The following is a 13,366-nucleotide window of genomic DNA, read 5'->3' on the forward strand; positions in this document are numbered from 1 at the left end:
ACTGGCCTTGGGTACAATAGCGTGTGTATTTGTACATGGTTGCAAGGTCATATTTTACAGGGCACGACTCTATGGAACATGGATATAATAGTAGTAATAACAATAAAAATTGCTGTGGCCATGGCCAGTGGTTAGCTTGTTTGGGGAATGGTCTAAACAATGTGGCAATTGCCTATGGCGAAAAAAGTATGTTTAATTTGGATTGAATGAGTACAACATTGTAGCTACTGGGAACAACTGTGTTTCTTTGTAAAGAAAAGAAAATATCGTTAGTTTTAGAACATGGTATGGAGGGTATACATACTTCAGGTTTTACACATGCATGTATTCTTTTTTTACCGTCATAAGCAGTACATTGTATGTATGGTGTTTTTTACAATATTTGTGTGTGATACACATATTATAGTCATTGGGTCATGCTGAAAAAAGGTGAATTGAAAAATAAAAACATTTGTGGATTTACTGTTAATAAAATATACTTTTTGTTCCACTTGTTCTCTATTTTTTTCAGAATGTTACATATATGAAAGGGAGTCATATTGTGTATGTGTTAGAAGTAGTATAGTAATAGTATGGGTTTATTAAGTAATTACATAGGTCATGGTGTGTATTAAGGGTAATGTAATTCATTGATATGTGTTTAGTGTGTTTGTTTATGTTTAAAGTAGTTAGATAGCCAATGGTGCATTCTAACTGTGTAGTATAGTAAATGTGAATATAAATTGTAATGTAATGTCTGCATTTGGTTTTAAGGAATACTAAGTAGGCATGTGTTCATTTTGCTGGTAACCTATGTTTTGGAGTAACGGAAGTGATGTTACATGCAAACCAACACTTTCTTCTTTAACATATGCAGCATAGTGGCCTGAAGTTGTGGCACCAGTGTAGTAGAGCATGCCTTCTGTTGTGAATGTTTTCTAGCCAAGAGATTCTTTGGAATGTATGAAGTTAATGAGTTTACAGTTATTTAACTTGACATCTGCATTATATCGTACAGGCATTAATATTACAGATTGGGCATGTGAATCTATTTGTATGTTTGAAAGATTATCTGAATTGCAAAATGAGCATAATATGCCATGAATTGAATGTTTGGTTACAAAGCCTGCATGTGTGTTTCCAAGTGTATTACATTTGCAAGCTTTCCTTTATAATAATGTGCTGTGTTTCTAGTACTTCTAGTAAGTATGCTAAGAATTCTTGTGAATCATATTGTGAGTTGATAGTGAACTTAACAATTCCGGACAAGTATTCCAATTCCTGTCTTATTGCATAGACACTATGGACAGTGTTATGGTTGATTGTGGCATTAATGTGCACGATGAGCATGTCTAAATAGCTGTATTGAGCTATTTAAGTATATATTGTCCACAGCTGGTGGTTATTGGAATAGACGATCAATTTCTACATTTCCATAGCAATTTACTCCAGCTGTGTTGCTGAATTTAAAGGACCAAAGAATTTGGTCTATGTTTGGTTTTAAGGTTCTGAATTTGTTTTCTTCTGGTTTAAAGTGATTATGGGGAGATCTACTATGGTTTCTGTATGTACTAGCTGTATTTTTAAAAGTGTTCTTTTTTTTAAGTACAGTGTACATGTTCAGTTGTGGAGTATACAGTACATGCAGCCTGCTGTATTTTAGGATGCTAGGAATGTCATTGTTGACTTTGTTTGCATAGAAGATAACTAAGAATAGACCAGAGAGTGTGTGAGCATGTGAAAGTACTTCACAATTCAAACATTTTTTGAAGAGTTTGCTGCTAATGTCTACAAGTGCATGGTCAAGGATTAGACCTTTTGACTTGTGAATGGTTAGAGCATATGCAAGAGAACGTGAAAATTGTTCTCCTGTACATACACATCTATAAAATGAAGGAAACATGTTGTGGTGTGGGGATAATTTTAGTTTGTTCAAGTTTGTCAAAACTGAGATGACAAACTTGATATTGCTTTTATTTGGATATGTTTGAAAGCCAACAACTGTTCCAATTGCTCAAATGATTAAACTTTGTTCTATGTCAATGCTGCGTTTTAGTATCACTCTACAGTTTAGGCACATAGTTAATAGTTGTGTTCGAGATTTATTTTTTCTAGATGATTTAGTCATGTTCTTGCTTGTTGACACATAGGTGGTGTCATGCTATGGACCTCTAGTTTGCCTATGCAGCTGATGAGAACTATGGGTTGCATATCCTTTTCAGCATTGTTTTGTTAAATTGGTGACAGTTTGCATGGGTTGGCATTAAGCTCATGCATTTTTGGGGATTTTGTTTAGTTACTTGTTCCATTACATCGGGGGAGATGTGTTGTGTCCATACAGATCAATTGTTTAATCTACATTTCAAGGATGACTTTGTGTCTTCAGTAAGCACACCACTTATAATTCTTTTTAAAAAATATGAGCATATGATAGATCAGCAGATTGAAGCATGTTCTGTGCAAGTTCTGGGTAGCAAAAATGACATCACTGATTGCAACTGCCTATGCTGCTGTGTGTTATGGCATACTTTTTAGCCTAATGTTTTAAATATGTGTTGCCCTTTCACTGGTGTTAACTGTAGGAGGTCTCCAAAAACAATAATATTCTTCCTTCAAAAATGTATTTAATCAATTTTTTAGTACGTACTGCATTATTATATGAATTAACGTAAGTATTAGGTTGGAAACCATGCTTACTTCATTTAGTAGGAAGACTTTCATTTGTCGTAGCATTCTGTGTACTTCAGTTGCAGCTTCTGCTGAAAATTTTTAATATTCTAATTTATTGTGTGTTATACTGGGAGGAGCAGTAGTCGGTGTAGAGCTGTACCTCTTATATTGTAAGGCGCTATTCCTGTAGGGGCTCTTAGAAAAGAAGAAGAGTTATCTTCTTTTTTACTTGCATAAATGTTCTGATTGTTTTAATTAAGAAAGATTTTTCTAGAACCAGCTGAACCACTCACACACTCACATACAAGAGCAGAGGTTTGTAATTCTTACAAGTGCAAGTATTATGTTCATGTTTTAGTTCATGTTCAATTTATTCAGTGGCTTCTAGTTAAATGATCAGTTGTTCATCTGTTCATCATTTAACTGTGATTTGAGCACTGACAAATCTTATTTAGATTGTTTGGATTGATACATGGTCTTTTCAAATTCATTCATTGCTATGTCTACTTAATTTTGAATTCATGACTCTCCAAGTGAAAAGAGAATAGCCCTCCTGTCGCACTTCTCAATGATAATTAATGTTGACACAACGTAGGTAATTATGAATAAACGAAAAATTTAACAAACTCTACATAGGAAGTACTATTAGAAAATTGAAAACCAGAAACAGCGAACATATTCAGGCAATCATCAACCAAGACACAAGATCTCTGATAGGTTACCATTTCTTGGATTCCCATCAACCAACACAGATCAGTCAACTCAAATTCTTTGGGATTGCCAAACTCAAACCTCCCCCAAGAGGAGGCAACATTGAACTAAAGTTGAGACAACAGGAAGCATGCTGTATTTGCTTAATGGACACTTGCAACACTGGCTTGAACACAGACCAAGAGCTATGCCACTTCCTGTAAATCTCTACAATTGACAAAGTCCACAACATTTGTTCACACGCTAACTCAGTTTTTTCCATTCAGGTAACATCGCATCACCCATAAGAACCATAAAACTGCAAATCTATCAGCCACTTTCCACCGTCTGGGAACTTCGGACCACCCTGAGTAATAGAATAAATGCCAATTAACCTCCTTTGTCAAACTGGGGATACTGTCACACAATCTAAGAGCCCACATGATCCAAATGTCACACTGCTACACCAGCCATCTTCTCATTGCTCAAATTAGAGAGCATATCTTGCACCACTAGCTTGTCTGACACCACCTCCGCCTCAATTACCCACATGCATTTATCCAAACTAACTTAGTTGGTCTCTACCTGTTCACAACATGAAAAATGTAGCTTTTATATTTTCTACTTATTAGGTTGCTTCTTCCATTTTACAATCACTGTGAATTCAAGATAAAAACCCCCACCCTTCCTTTTTTTTTGTTGCCTATCCTAATATGTCAGACCCATTGCCAATATTGGCACGACGTCATCATACGTCCACGCGATGACGTCATCACGCATTGACATGATTACGCATGACGTCATCGCGCACACGCTATTGCACGGCGTCATGGAATAAACAAAATCCCTTGAGAACAGTATGGCAGACGCTACGTTGACACGAATGAGAAGGACCACCCCACCTCCATTTGGGGTGGGGGGGAGAGGGCCACCACAAAAGGTGGGGCAGGACCCCCAATAGATGGGGCAGTAGGGTTTGGGCACCCTGGGGGCAGATTGCCACACTAATGTGGCCATCCGCACCAAGCGTAGTTGGGTAAACCAAAAAAATAATACAAATTCATAGGCTGCTTTTTAGGGGGGCTGATGGGCACCCTAAATTGACAGCGAATGATGTACTGCAACGGGGGGTGCCCCTCAGCCCTCCCCTACCCCAAATGGAGGGCCCCACCTCATGGAGTGGGTGCCAAGTCATGCAGCCCTCCCTGGGACCAGATATCTGCTCCTAGGAACGGACGCCTGAGCCCAGGGAGGAGTGCAGGATAGCCCCCCTCCTTATCTGCCCACGGGGAGGGCTACATTTTGCTGGTGTGACCGTAGGTAACACATGTTCTTTGTTGTTTTACAGCTTTTTCTACCCGAGCAGCTGCAACGTTATGTGAGTACTGTTTTTTATTATTCTATGGTTAGGGTCCACTGTCAGTGGGTTGGGTGAGACTGGGGCTGGATTGTTGGTGGTGTGGGTGGGAATGGCCCGTCTGGGCAGATCACCTCCAACTGTCCTGGAGTTGCGGCTGGGCTGCATTACAGCTTTTCCCTTCGGGCAGGTATTGGCACACTGCCGAGACTCCTTGGTGGGGAGAAGCTGTAACGCAGGGCAGCCAGGGCTCCAGCAAAGTCGGCGGTAATATCCCTGGCCTTCGGCACCCTTCTCCCATGTGGGTCTTTGCTGGTGGTTCTGGGTATTACATTCTGGGCCGATTTGCGTAAGTCAGGCCTCTGTGGATTCCCACGGGTGTCCTCTTTTGGGAAATGCATGGGGTTCCCTGTTTTCCTTGCTGGCTTCGACACCCTAGGCCCAAATCTGTAGGTTGCCCACATGAACAAAATGGGCAGTGGCGAATGGCTTGGGGTTCCCAGTGGGTTACCCTTTTCCTTTTTCGCCCCCGGTAGGTGCACCCACACATGTGAGGTACCATTTTCATCGGGACACATATGGGGACGCGGGAAGGTAGGCCACATGTTGTTGGCGGTGTGTTTCGGTGGGTGGCCAGAGCGAAATGTCTGAGAATTGTCTTCATTTCCGGGCAATTTCAGAGACATTTCCCTGTGGACACTCACCGAAACACGTCGCCAACAGCAGATGTCATACCTTCTCGTGTTCCCACAGGTGTCCCGACGAAAAAGGTACCTCGCATGTGTGGGTGCACCTACCGGGGGCGCAAAAGGAAAAGGATAACCCGCTGGTAACCCCAAGCCTTTCGCCACTGCCCATTTTGTTCATGTGGCAACCTACAGATTTGGGCCTAGAGTGTGGAAGCCAGCTAGGAATACAGGGAACCCCATGCATTTCCCAAAAGAGGACACCCGTGGGAATGCACAGAGGTCTGACTTGCGCGAAGCGGCCCAGAATTTATTACCCAGAACCCCAGACAAAGTGAACATTGTGTTTTTTCCCCACCAAATATCACACTTTGTCGGGGATTGTGGCTAATAAAAACTAGGGCAATTTGCGCAAGGCCGACCTCTGTGGATTCCCACGGGTGTCCTCTTTTGGGAAATGCATGGGGTTCCCCGTTTCCCTTGCTGGCTTCGACACCCTAGGCCCAAATCTGTAGGTTGCCCACATGAACAAAATGGGCAGTGGTGAAAGGCTTGGGGTTCCCAGTCGTTTACCCTTTTCCTTTTGCGCCCCCGGTAGGTGCACCCACACATGTGAGGTACCGTTTTCATTGGGACATGTTTGGCGACGCGGGAAGGTAGGCCACGTGTTGTTGGCGGTGTGTTTCGGTGGGTGGCCAGAGCGAAATGTCTTCATTTCCGGCCAATTTCAGAGACATTTCCCTGTGGACACTCACCGAAACACGTCGCCAACAGCAGATGTCATACCTTCTCGTATTCCCACAGGTGTCCCGACGAAAAAGGTACCTCGCATGTGTGGGTGCACCTACCTGGCTGGCAAGGGGCAAGCCGAAAACGCAAGCAACCCCCAGCCTGTTTGTAGAGGGGAATCTCAGCCATTCTGCCGACCGGCACATCGTACAGATATGGGCCTCGGGTGTCCAAGCCACTGAGGAAAACAGGGAACCCCATGCATTTCCAAAAAGAGGACACCCATGGGAATCCGCAGAGGTATGATTTGCGCACATCGCCCCAGATTTTATTACCCAGACAGCCCCGCAAAGTCCGAAATGTGGGGAAAAAAACGCTTTTTCCGCACAAGGACGAAAAAGGTACCTCGCATGTGTGGGTGCACCTACCTGGCTGGCAAGGTACCATTTTCATCGGGACACCTGTGGGAACGCGGGACAGTAGGCCATGTGTTGTTGGGGGCATGTTTCGATGGGTGCGTCGAGTGAAATGTGCGGAAAAAGCGTTTTTTTCCCGAGTTTTCGGACTTTGCGGGGCTGTCTGGGTAATAAATTCTGGGGCGATGTGCGAAAATCATACCTCTGCGGATTCCCACGGGTGTCCTCTTTTCGGAAATGCATGGGGTTCCCTGTTTTCCTTCTTTGCTTGGACACACGAGGCCCATATCTGTACGTTGTGCCGGTCGGCAGAATGTCTGAGATTTCCCTCTGAAAACAGACTTGGGGTTACTTGTGTTTTAGGCTTTCCCCTTGGCGGCCAGGTAGGTGCACCCCCACATGTGAGGTACCATTTTCATCGGGACACCTGTGGGAACGCGGGACAGTAGGCCATGTGTTGTTGGGGGCATGTTTCGATGGGTGCGTCGAGTGAAATGTGCGGAAAAAGCGTTTTTTTCCCGAGTTTTCGGACTTTGCGGGGCTGTCTGGGTAATAAATTCTGGGGCGATGTGCGCAATTCATACCTCTGCGGATTCCCACGGGTGTCCTCTTTTCTGAAATGCATGGGGTTTCCTGTTTTCCTCATTAGCTTGGACACCCAAGGCCCATATCTGTACGTTGTGCCGGTCGGCAGAATGTCTGAGATTTCCCTCTGAAAACAGACGTGGGGTTACTTGTGTTTTAGGCTTTCCCCTTGGTGGCCAGGTAGGTGCACCCACACATGTGCGGTACCGTTTTCATCAGGACACCTGTTGGAATGCGAGACGGTAGGCAATGTGTTGTTGGGGGGTGTGTTTAGATGGGTGCGTCAAGCGAAATGTGCGGAAAATGCGTTTTTTTCCCAAATTTCGGACTTTGGGGGTCTGTCTGGGTAATAAATTCTGGGGCGATGTACGCAAATCATACCTCTGCAGATTCCCACGGGTGTCCTCTTTTCGGAAATACATGGGGTTCCCTGTTTTCCTTGGTGGCTTGGACACCCGAGGCCCATATCTGTACGTTGTGCCGGTCGGCAGAATGTCTGAGATTTCCCTCTGAAAACAGACTTGGGATTACTTGTGTTTTAGGCTTTCCCCTTGGCAGCCAAGTAGGTGCACCCACACATGTGAGGTACCGTTTTCATCGGGACACCTGTGGGAACGCGTGGCGGTAGGCCATGTGTTGTTGGGGGCATGTTTCGTTGGGTGCGTCGAGCGAAATGTGCGGAAAAGCGTTTTTTTCCCGACTTTTCAGACTTTGCGGGGCTCTCTGGGTAATAAATTCTGGGGCGATGTGCGCAAATCATACCTCTGCGGATTCCCACGGGTGTCCTCTTTTCGGAAATGCATGGGGTTCCCTGTTTTCCTCGGTGGCTTGGACACCCGAGGCCCATATCTGTACGTTGTGCCGATCGGCAGAATGTCTGAGATTTCCCTCTGAAAACAGACTTGGGGTTACTTGTGTTTTAGGCTTTCCCCTTGGCTGCCAGGTAGGTGCACCCACACATGTGAGGTACCATTTTCATCGGGACACCTGTGGGAACGCGTGACGGTAGGCCATGTGTTGTTGGGGGCGTGTTTTGATGGGTGCGTCAAGCGAAATGTGCGGAAAATGCGTTTTTTTCCCCAAATTTCAGACTTTGTGGGGCTGTCTGGGTAATAAATTCTGGGGCGGTGTACGCAAATCATACCTCTGCGGATTCCCACGGGTGTCCTCTTTTCGGAAATGCATGGGGTTCCCTGTTTTCCTTGGTGGCTTGCACACCCGAGGCCCATATCTGTACATTGTGCCGGTCGGCAGAATGTCTGAGATTTCCCTCTGAAAACAGACTTGGGGTTACTTGTGTTTTAGGCTTTCCCCTTGGCGGCCAGGTAGGTACACCCACACATGTGAGGTACCGTTTTCATCGGGACACCTGTGGGAACGCGTGACGGTAGGCCATGTGTTGTTGGGGGCGTGTTTCGATGGGTGCGTCGAGCGAAATGTGCAGAAAATGCGTTTTTTTCCCCAAATTTCGGACTTTGCGGGGCTATCTGGGTAATAAATTCTGGGGCGATGTGCGCAAATCATACCTCTGTGGATTCCCACGGGTGTCCTCTTTTCGGAAATGCATGGGGTTCCCTGTTTTCCTTGGTGGCTTGGACACCCCAGGCCCATATCTGTACGTTGTGCCGGTCGGCAGAATGTCTGAGATTTCCCTCTGAAAACAGACTTGGGGTTACTTGTGTTTTAGGCTTTCCCCTTGGCGGCCAAGTAGGTGCACCCACACATGTGAGGTACCGTTTTCATCGGGACACCTGTGGGAACACGGGACGGTAGGCCATGTGTTGTTGGGGCCGTGTTTCGATGGGTTTGTCGAGCGAAATGTGCGGAAAAAGCGTTTTTTTCCCGACTTTTCAGACTTTGCGGGGCTGTCTGGGTAATAAATTCTGGGGCGATGTGCACAAATCATACCTCTGCGGATTCCCACGGGTGTCTTCTTTTCGGAAATGCATGGGGTTCCCTGTTTTCCTTGGTGGCTTGGACACACGAGGCCCATATCTGTACGTTGTGCCGGTCGGCAGAATGTCTGAGATTTCCCTCTGAAAACAGTCTTGGGGTTACTTGTGTTTTAGGCTTCCCCTTGGCGGCCAGGTAGGTGCGCCCACACATGTGAGGTACCATTTTCATCGAGACACCTGTGGGAATGCGGGACGGTAGGCCATGTGTTGTTGGGGGCATGTTTCAATGGGTGCGTCGAGTGAAATGTGCGGAAAAAGTGTTTTTTTCCCGACTTTTCGGACTTTGCGGGGCTGTCTGGGTAATAAATTCTGCGGCGATGTGCGCAAATCATACCTCTGTGGATTCCCACGGGTGTCCTCTTTTCGGAAATGCATGGGGTTCCCTGTTTTCCTCATTAGCTTGGACACCCAAGGCCCATATCTGTACGTTGTGCCGGTCGGCAGAATGTCTGAGATTTCCCTCTGAAAACAGACTTGGGGTTACTTGTGTTTTAGGCTTTACCCTTGGCTGCCAGGTAGGTGCACCCACACATGTGAGGTACCGTTTTCATCGGGACACCTGTGGGAACGCGTGACGGTAGGCCATGTGTTGTTGGGGGCGTGTTTTGATGGGTGCGTCAAGCGAAATGTGCGGAAAATGTGTTTTTTTCCCCAAATTTCAGACTTTGCGGGGCTATCTGGGTAATAAATTCTGGGGCGATGTGCGCAAATCATACCTCTGTGGATTCCCACGGGTGTCCTCTTTTCGGAAATGCATGGGGTTCCCTGTTTTCCTTGGTGACTTGGACACCCCAGGCCCATATCTGTACGTTGTGCCGGTCGGCAGAATGTCTGAGATTTCCCTCTGAAAACAGACTTGGGGTTACTTGTGTTTTAGGCTTTCCCCTTGGCGGCTAGGTAGGTGCACCCACACATGTGAGGTACCGTTTTTATCGGGACACCTGTGGGAACGCGTGACGGTAGGCCATGTGTTGTTGGGGGCGTGTTTCGATGGGTACGTCAAGCGAAATGTGCGGAAAATGCGTTTTTTTCCCCAAATTTCGGACTTTGCAGGGGTGTCTGGGTAAAAAATTCTGGGGCGATGTGCGCAAATCATACCTCTGCGGATTCCCACGGGTGTCCTCTTTTCGGAAATGCATGGGGTTCCCTGTTTTCCTCATTGGCTTGGACACCCGAGGCCCATATCTGTACGTTGTGCCGGTCGGCAGAATGTCTGAGATTTCCCTCTGAAAACAGACTTGGGGTTACTTGTGTTTTAGGTTTTCCCCTTGGTGGCCAGGTAGGTGCACCCACACATGTGAGCTACCGTTTTCATCAGGACACCTGTGGGAATGCGTAACGGTAGGCAATGTGTTGTTGGGGGTGTGTTTAGATGGGTGCGTCAAGCGAAATGTGCGGAAAATGCGTTTTTTTCCCAAATTTCGGACTTTGGGGGTCTGTCTGGGTAATACATTTTGGGGCGATGTACGCAAATCATACCTCTGCGGATTCCCATGGGTGTCCTCTTTTCGGAAATGCAATGGGTTCCCTGTTTTCCTTGGTGGCTTGGACACCTGAGGCCCATATCTGTACGTTGTGCCGGTAGGCAGAATGTCTGAGATTTCCCTCTGAAAACAGACTTGGGGTTACTTGTGTTTTAGGCTTTCCCCTTGGCGGCCAGGTAGGTGCACCCACACATGTGAGGTACCGTTTTCATCGGGACACCTGTGGGAACGCGTGACGGTAGGCCATGTGTTGTTGGGGGCGTGTTTCGATGGGTGCGTCGAACAAAATGTGCGGAAAATGCGTTTTTTTCCCCAAATTTCGGACTTTGCGGGGCTATCTGGGTAATAAATTCTGGGGCGATGTGCGCAAATCATACCTCTGTGGATTCCCACGGGTGTCCTCTTTTCGGAAATGCATGGGGTTCCCTGTTTTCCTTGGTGGCTTGGACACCCCAGGCCCATATCTGTACGTTGTGCCGGTCGGCAGAATGTCTGAGATTTCCCTCTGAAAACAGACTTGGGGTTACTTGTGTTTTAGGCTTTCCCCTTGGCGGCTAGGTAGGTGCACCCACACATGTGAGGTACCGTTTTCATCGGGACACCTGTGGGAACGCGTGACGGTAGGCCATGTGTTGTTGGGGGCGTGTTTCGATGGGAACGTCAAGCGAAATTTGCGGAAAATGCGTTTTTTTCCCCAAATTTCGGACTTTGCAGGGGTGTCTGGGTAAAAGATTCTGGGGCGATGTGCGCAAATCATACCTCTGCGGATTCCCACGGGTGTCCTCTTTTCGGAAATGCATGGGGTTCCCTGTTTTCCTCATTGGCTTGGACACCCGAGGCCCATATCTGTACGTTGAGCCGGTCGGCAGAATGTCTGAGATTTCCCTCTGAAAACAGACTTGGGGTTACTTGTGTTTTAGGCTTTCCCCTTGGTGGCCAGGTAGGTGCACCCACACATGTGAGGTACCGTTTTCATCAGGACACCTGTGGGAATGCGTAACGGTAGGCAATGTGTTGTTGGGGGTGTGTTTAGATGGGTGCGTCAAGCGAAATGTGTGGAAAATGCGTTTTTTTTCCCAAATTTCGGACTTTGGGGGTCTGTCTGGGTAATAAATTCTGGGGCGATGTACGCAAATCATACCTCTGCAGATTCCCACGGGTGTCCTCTTTTCGGAAATACATGGGGTTCCCTGTTTTCCTTGGTGGCTTGGACACCCGAGGCCCATATCTGTACGTTGTGCCGGTCGGCAGAATGTCTGAGATTTCCCTCTGAAAACAGACTTGGGGTTACTTGTGTTTTAGGCTTTCCCCTTGGCGGCCAAGTAGGTGCACCCACACATGTGAGGTACCGTTTTCATCGGGACACCTGTGGGAACGCGTGGCGGTAGGCCATGTGTTGTTGGGGGGTGTTTCGATGGGTGCGTCGAGCGAAATGTGCGGAAAAGCATTTTTTTCCCGACTTTTCAGACTTTGAGGGGCTCTCTGGGTAATAAATTCTGGGGCGATGTGTGCAAATCATACCTCTGCGGATTCCCACGGGTGTCCTCTTTTCGGAAATGCATGGGGTTCCCTGTTTTCCTCGGTGGCTTGGACACCCGAGGCCCATATCTGTACGTTGTGCCGGTCGGCAGAATGTCTGAGATTTCCCTCTGAAAACAGACTTGGGGTTACTTGTGTTTTAGGCTTTCCCCTTGGCTGCCAGGTAGGTGCACCCACACATGTGAGGTACCATTTTCATCGGGACACCTGTGGGAACGCGTGACGGTAGGCCATGTGTTGTTGGGGGCGTGTTTTGATGGGTGCGTCAAGCGAAATGTGCGGAAAATGCGTTTCTTTCCCCAAATTTCAGACTTTGTGGGGCTGTCTGGGTAATAAATTCTGGGGCGATGTACGCAAATCATACCTCTGCGGATTCCCACGGGTGTCCTCTTTTCGGAAATGCAATGGGTTCCCTGTTTTCCTTGGTGGCCTGGACACCTGAGGCCCATATCTGTACGTTGTGCCGGTCGGCAGAATGTCTGAGATTTCCCTCTGAAAACAGACTTGGGGTTACTTGTGTTTTAGGCTTCCCCTTGGCGGCCAGGTAGGTGCACCCACACATGTGAGGTACCGTTTTCATCGGGACACCAGTGGGAACGCGGGACGGTAGGCCATGTGTTGTTGGGGGCATGTTTCAATGGGTGCGTCGAGTGAAATGTGCGGAAAAAGTGTTTTTTTCCCGACTTTTCGGACTTTGCGGGGCTGTCTGGGTAATAAATTCTGGGGCGATGTGCGCAAATCATACCCCTGCGGATTCCCACGGGTGTCCTCTTTTCGGAAATGCATGGGGTTCCCTGTTTTCCTCATTAGCTTGGACACCCAAGGCCCATATCTGTACGTTGTGCCGGTCGGCAGAATGTCTGAGATTTCCCTCTGAAAACAGACTTGGGGTTACTTGTGTTTTAGGCTTTACCCTTGGCTGCCAGGTAGGTGCACCCACACATGTGAGGTACCGTTTTCATCGGGACACCTGTGGGAACGCGTGACGGTAGGCCATGTGTTGTTGGGGGCGTGTTTTGATGGGTGCGTCAAGCGAAATGTGCGGAAAATGTGTTTTTTTCCCCAAATTTCAGACTTTGCGGGGCTGTCTGGGTAATAAATTCTGGGGCGATGTACGCAAATCATACCTCTGCGGATTCCCATGGGTGTCCTCTTTTCGGAAATGCAATGGGTTCCCTGTTTTCCTTGGTGGCTTGGACACCTGAGGCCCATATCTGTACGTTGTGCCGGTCGGCAGAATGTCTGAGATTTCCCTCTGAAAACAGACTTGGGGTTA

This window comes from Ambystoma mexicanum, chromosome 4p (genome assembly GCF_040938575.1).
Source record: "Ambystoma mexicanum isolate Mex_15411 chromosome 4p, UKY_AmexF1_1, whole genome shotgun sequence".
Classification (NCBI taxonomy): Eukaryota; Metazoa; Chordata; class Amphibia; order Caudata; family Ambystomatidae; genus Ambystoma; species Ambystoma mexicanum.